Source organism: Glycine soja, chromosome 14 (genome assembly GCF_004193775.1).
Source record: "Glycine soja cultivar W05 chromosome 14, ASM419377v2, whole genome shotgun sequence".
Lineage (NCBI taxonomy): Eukaryota > Viridiplantae > Streptophyta > Magnoliopsida > Fabales > Fabaceae > Glycine > Glycine soja.
In genome coordinates, this window is record NC_041015.1 from 14,561,233 (window position 1) to 14,568,359 (window position 7,127).

The following is a 7,127-nucleotide window of genomic DNA, read 5'->3' on the forward strand; positions in this document are numbered from 1 at the left end:
TCAATAACTTACTATTAGGCTAAAGCTATTGTTGACAATAATTGTGCAACTTTATTCCATTCAAGTTGACTTTTATTCATTGATATATATATACATCTAGTTTAAGGTGCTATATTTTCTCGCTGAGCTATATTTTGGACATTAGTGTCAAATGTTTGAATTAGAATCCGTGTTCATATGTTATAATTTAACAGATCTAAAAAAGTTTGTACTATAACTAAGCACAACAGTTTTCCAAAAAGTAATCTATAACTGATTAACTATGATTATAGAAATAGTTCAATACTTGTAACAAGGTCGATCTGTCTCCTTTCCAGTGCAAATCTTAAATCTCATCTTTCAAACAGCTCGGTCCTGGTCCCTGGCCAACACAATCATGCCCTCTTATTATACAATGATCGTGTGTGTTGGGTTTATATGGTCCCTTTCTGATCCTTGGATCCAACTACTAGCTGTTATAAAAAAATTCTTTTGTTTTTTTTTTAAGAAAAGAGATCAAGTGACTCCAAGAGTAACTCTAAAAAAGGAGTTACTCCGTGTCCTCACTATAATCTAACAGTTCAAACTTAATTATTTGTTAGAAAATTGATTTCCAGAAAATAAACGATAAGAATAAAAATAATTCACTGCTTGACTTGCATGTGTCAATAGAATGAGTTTAGTTTCTATTCACGTTAGTGTATAATAATTTTATACAAATATTTGATTACTTTATCATATCATATAATGCTTTTGTAAAAACACTTTATAATGATACTATATATAAATTAAATGCATACAATATATCCTCATGGGCCTCATACAAATTTCAGATTTCTTTATTAGCAGCTAGTGAGTATATCTCTTTCAGGTCAGTTTATTGGTTGAAATCGCCTTTGGGGAGGAAGGGAGGATGGTAACATTAATTACTTATTAGGTGATGTTTGGAGAAACTTTTTTAATAAGTACTTATGGCAGGAAAAAAAGAACTATATGTAGTATTGAATTTTTTCATAAGTTAAAATTAACTTATAAATTTTAACTTTCGAAGAAGTTAAATGAAAAAAGTTATAAAAGTTTACATAACTTTATTTTAATTTGGACAAAAAACTCAATTCATTTTTTTTTATTTTTCTCCCAAGTGCATATGAAGTTTATCCAAAAATAATGTATGGAACTTCAATGTTCAAATCTTAGAGAACTTCGCTTTTTGACAAATGAATAAAAAAAATTAACAGACAGTGGGAATATATTCTTTGAAGATTTCAAGAATGCTTTTGTTAAGCTGCTAAATTCTAGTGTAAGGTGGAAAACCTTACAAAATTCAGAACTTAAATGTCCCAACTTGTTATGGAAAATTTTTTATTTTTTTATTTTATTTTTTCTTGCTAGTTAGTGTTTATATATATACTATTACCGTTACATTTTTATGCTGGGTATTGTCAAATTTAACTCTCTTAATATATAAGCGTCGTTCCAACAAAATAGATCACATGAGTAATGGAAGGTTAAATGAGGCTTGCAATCACAGAATCAATAATAAAAAAGATTATTACGAAAATCAAAGTCAAGACTAAAGTTGGCATTATTCGATCATACGAATTTTTAATATATATTGATCGTACAAGTTTAACTAAAGCAGTTTAAGTCAATATAGCGCATAGCCCTACATGCAGAAAGTAATTTATATATGCTTGAAGTGGGAAGTGTTTTGACATGCCCACAGAAAGTCACTCGCAGAAATTTAATTTTGCAATAATGTAAATGAATATAACAGGGTGGATTCATAAAAATCTATTACTACCTAAAAGAAAATCAACTAGCTATATCGAAGTTAGGAGCTACATTATATGGTTTCGTGTAGGTGGAAGATATATGTATATAGATAATATTGGTGGGAGCTAGCCAAAGGACCACAATCTCCTTAATACATCCAAAAATGGTTGTCAACAATTTTGGTGGTTCTTTTCTATAGATTTCTGAATACGTGACAAACAAGGAAATTAAAAACAGAAAGTAAGACCCAGCAAAAGGATATTCTCAATATATCTGCTGTGAGGATATTGAGAATAATGGAAGAGTAGTCTTCATTCATATTTGTTGTTTTCGAAAGGGGAGTTAGGTGTAAATAGCTTATCTTCAATTCTTTTCTAGGCCATAAAATATTGTTACCAAGCAAAAGGCCATTACTTTGCTTGAGGAAATTCTGCTTTCAAGAGTTATTGAAGTTATTAGCTTTGTAATAACTTGGAATGAAAAAACAAAAAGAAAGAAAGAAACAAAAAAGATGTTGAGGAAAAACTCAGAATCAGTATATTGATAAACTTGCAAGAAAGTTTACAAAGGCTATATCTCCCACAATCATCAGCTATACACAAATATATATAGGAGGAACAGTAGGAAACTACAAATAGAATAGTTATAACAGAATTAACTGAATAACAGAAAGTGATTAAAACAGAATGGTAGCATATGCAGAATACATATGCAGAATAGCAGAAGTAGCAGGCCTTGATCCAATAAGAGTGAAATCCACTCAAGCAATAAGCCACAGTCATGCATAACTATTAACCATTTTGGGTTGATTAGAGGATGATTGAACAATTTATTATATTGTTCTGATTTCTTTTAGTATCTGAAAGTTCAAGCAGTAATATTGAGTTTGATTTTCTTTAAGGTTTGTCTGGATGGTGGTGAGTTTTTTATTTTTGATATTTAAATGTAATTTTAAAAATAAAATAAAATGATTTTAAACTCATTTTCAAAATACTTTTACATTCATTTTAAAAATTAAGAATTAAAATTTGTTAATTTGATATTTAGTTTTAAAAAAAAATACACATTCTCTACATTTAACAATAATCATTTCTAGTGTCATTATCCCCAAAAACATCATCGACTACTATCACCACCACCGCCACGGTTGCCTTAAGCATTATCACCATTGCATTTGGTACCATCAAGGCTAGATTGTTGTCACTATCACTATTCATTACCAATGTCACCTCTATCACTACTATTATTATTATTATTACCGTTGTTAATGTTATCACGGTCACTATTGTTATAATCATTGTTGACATTGGCACTAGCACAATTATTTTATTGTCACCGTCATTATTGTTGTCATTGTCATATAAAGTATTATTAAAAGTAATTTTTATAGGATATAAATTTTTTAAAATAAGTATATTTTGAAACTAAATATTGGAAAAAAAATATATTATATAAATAATATAAATCTAACAAATTGCCCTACGAGGATACACGGTGTAAAAACGTCATAAAAAAACAAGGATGTATAGAATTGACTTCTACAAATGTCAGTGTTACGGTTATTGTATCCTTTGACCTCTGCACAGGGAGTGGCCTCCTTGAAAAGTTTACTTCTACATATTTATAATGTCAGTTTTAATTTGTGCTATAAAATACAAAGGGAAAGTAAATACTAGAATTATAAATTGAATAAATTGCATGTACTATCAACGCATTATTATAACGCTCACCACACCGCATCCATAGAACGTTATCTGTATTATCAAGTCATATAACGTTTGTAGTTAAAAAAAAAAAAAAAAAGTCATATAATGTTCACGGGTTTGAATTATAAACGCATTACTCAAACTAAAATTTGTATGGGTTCAAGAACAAGAAAAAAAAAAAACGCAACATAAACTAATCAAAGGTTTGTCAAAGCCATAATCGGTTTTGTCAAGTTTATCAGGTTCTTCGGGTATACTCAAACGATGAGGTTTCTAATACTTTTTCATTGATAAGAATTAAAGATGATACTTAAAAATTTGTAATATTTATGTATTTTATTCAAGTAATTCAGTTAAATTCTTTTATTACACACTTTTATTGTTTGAAAGTGCCATGCATATATTTTGATAATTTTAGAGAGATAGAGGGAGGAGAGGTCACGTGTGATGAACAAGCTAGGCAAAAATCAAAGTCACCAAACATAAGAAAACAGCAACATAATATAAAATAGTGACAACAAGGCAATTAAACACCTCCCACGTGATTCTTGAAGGACCAATACCATACATATATCCCTAATTTTGTGGTTTGTGGGTATCTGCTTGAAGGCCTCTACTTATGTATCATCTGTTAATTGCCCAGGATCTCATGAAACTGAGAGAAAGAAAAAGAGTTCGAATGCAAACCATATCACAGATTCAGTGTTCATATAATTTCATTGTTGGGATACAGTGATACACCTTATACTGTTGGTATGTTATGTCATTGATTGCAAAGCTAGCTTTCATACACACAACAAAAAAAGATATGTGGTTGAGGCCGTGAGGAGTGTTTATACAACCTGAAATAACTTTTTGATCACTGTTGCATTTCTTAAATGCAAAGGAAACCATGACAATAATTCAACCAACTAAATTAATTAATGAAAAATTTAGTTAGTGTAATTTAGTTGGTTGAATTGATATTAATAATAAGACCTTATAAATAATTTAGTTGGTTGAATTTTTATAAATAATAAGACCCATATATATATTATTTTCAAAATTCAAATACGCTCCTAATTAACATACATTTGGAATATGATATTATGTTTTGAATATCAATTGAATGGGCTAATTTAACTTCTTATTTCTTTCGATTATCATTTTTAAAATCTTTAATTTTACCTTTAATTTGATTTTTAAAAAATTATCAATATGTAATAATAACAATTTATCATAATATAAATTATTTATCATAAATCTAAAACATAATAATTTATATGTTTACAAATATTTATTTATTATAAGTTTAAATTATAATATAATCTTCTTATATATATATATATATATATATATATATATATATATATATATATATATATATATATATTATAAATTATAAATTTTAATCGTATAAAAAATATTTTTTTGTGCACTGCATGTGCACATGCTAAACTACTCGATCGTTGTACTCTAAACTAAAATAATAATGGAAATTTTATTTTTACTGCAATAATGAAAATATGAAAACCTTTAAATCAAAAGTGTAAAACAAAAAATAGAAGTGATAAAACAGGCTATCCAACCTAATGAGAAATGCTAATTATAACAAACCACCCAATAAAAGAAATCTCAAAATCAATTCAAACTTTTAATATGAGTTTGAAGTTGAATGAAAACACAATTTTTATGAAGTTAAACCCAAATCTAGAGTTATCAAAATTGATCAGGACCCGATCTGAAATATGAAAATTGTGGCCTAAATAAAATAGCTAGGTCAGACTGAGCTTAAGCATTGTAGATCGAACACCATTTCGTCTATTTTAGCTTAGTGTTATTTTAATTTTTTTTTCCTTTTAAATTTATATAAATTTAGACAAAATAAAATTCAACAATCTAATTTAACTTGGTCCAACCGACCACAAAAAACTCAACCCATATGAAATTCAGGTTGTGTTCAGCTAAATTTTCACACTCGACCCATTGGAACAAGTCAAAGGATCCATTTTAACAGTTTTACTCAAATCAAACCATAATCATATCAAGTTAGAAAAACTCAAATTTAATTCAAATTCAAACTTTTACAAAGAGTTTTTTTTTAAGCAGTTTACAAAGAGTTTCTAGTTGGATGAAAACACATTTTTTACTTGGTAAACCCAAATCAAACTATAATCAGATAAGTTTGAAAGACTAGAATTTTTTTAATGTAAAGTTGAAGCACTATATTTTATTGAACAAATTCATACCTACTCATTTGTTTTAATCCATTTTACCACTTATATAGAAATGCTACAACAATCAATCCATGAACACCGGTGGAGATAGTGTGTAACTGAGCCATAGAAACATTGTTGGCACAGTTTCGATCCTGATCTTTGTGGTATCCAACTTGGCTTAAAAGTATATCTGTCTTATCATGTTGGTATTACAATCCACTAAGCAAAGAAAATAATTTTTCGTTAAACTAAAACCTTTTCTGACCCAACTGGCCCTATGTAATGAATGTGGCTGAGATGTTTACTTGGTGTAGTCTAAGCAGAACCCCACCATCGTATATTGACGTTTCAATTATCATTGTTTTGTATTTCAATTTATCTATTAATGAAATTAAATGTATAAAAAGTAAAATTTAGATCAATTGATTCGAATACGAGCCTACGCAAAAAAGGTCTTAATGAAAATGTTTATCTTAATTGAATGTGAAAGTGGGTCCACCAATGCTGACTTTATTTGCTAGATCCCTGGTTTCATTTTGCTTTCTGTGCTTCGCCATCCTGGCTCGTTTCTTTTTCTTTCTTTCTTTATTTTGTTTTTTTTTTTTAATGGGAAGATTATTGCTTGATCACTATTTTTCTTAGCTGAATACAGAAAAAAAGATATATGCAAACATGCAAGCAAATTAAGTTACATGAAATGTTGCAAGAGTCACAATAGTCCAATTCCAAAAACTATGCATTTACTCAAGTTTTAGCCTTCAAAGAAAGACAATCGTCATTATAAGATTCAGCTACGTCCCCATCAACATATGAAGGGGCATTTAGAAATGTTTTAGCGTGTGAAAACAATTCATAACTCTTATTTTTTTATAATTTAATTTGGTTTAGATAACAATCCTTTATTTTTGTCAAATTCTTGAGAAAACTTTAACAAAGAATAAGTTTGTTTTTATTTTTTTTATAAAAAAAATCCCAAATATGAGTTCAATCTCTGTAAATATATATTTTTATATTATTAATTAAATAAAAATCATAATAAATATGACTTTTAAATTATAAAACTAATAAATTTATCATATATGTTAATTTGTAATTAAGTGACTTTTCATATTATCTTTGTCACTATATATAAGACATGTCAACTCTCTAAGAAAAATGATCAATTTAGTTATTCACATTAAAATTTTCAATTATTTATATTGCTCTTTCAAAATTATCTTTCATTTCTCTTCCCACTTAATTATTTTGCACCAAGAAATAATTAATGTTTGAGAGAGAATACTATAATTCATTAAGGGTATTATAAGATAAAACTAATTAATGCACCAGACTTTTTGGATGAAAGTCTTACAAAAAGGGACTAACAATAAATGAAAAAGATCTTATATATAGAGACAAGGATAATAATATTAGACTATTTTTATTTTGCAAATATTTACTTGGAAATTTGTATGATAAAATAACAATT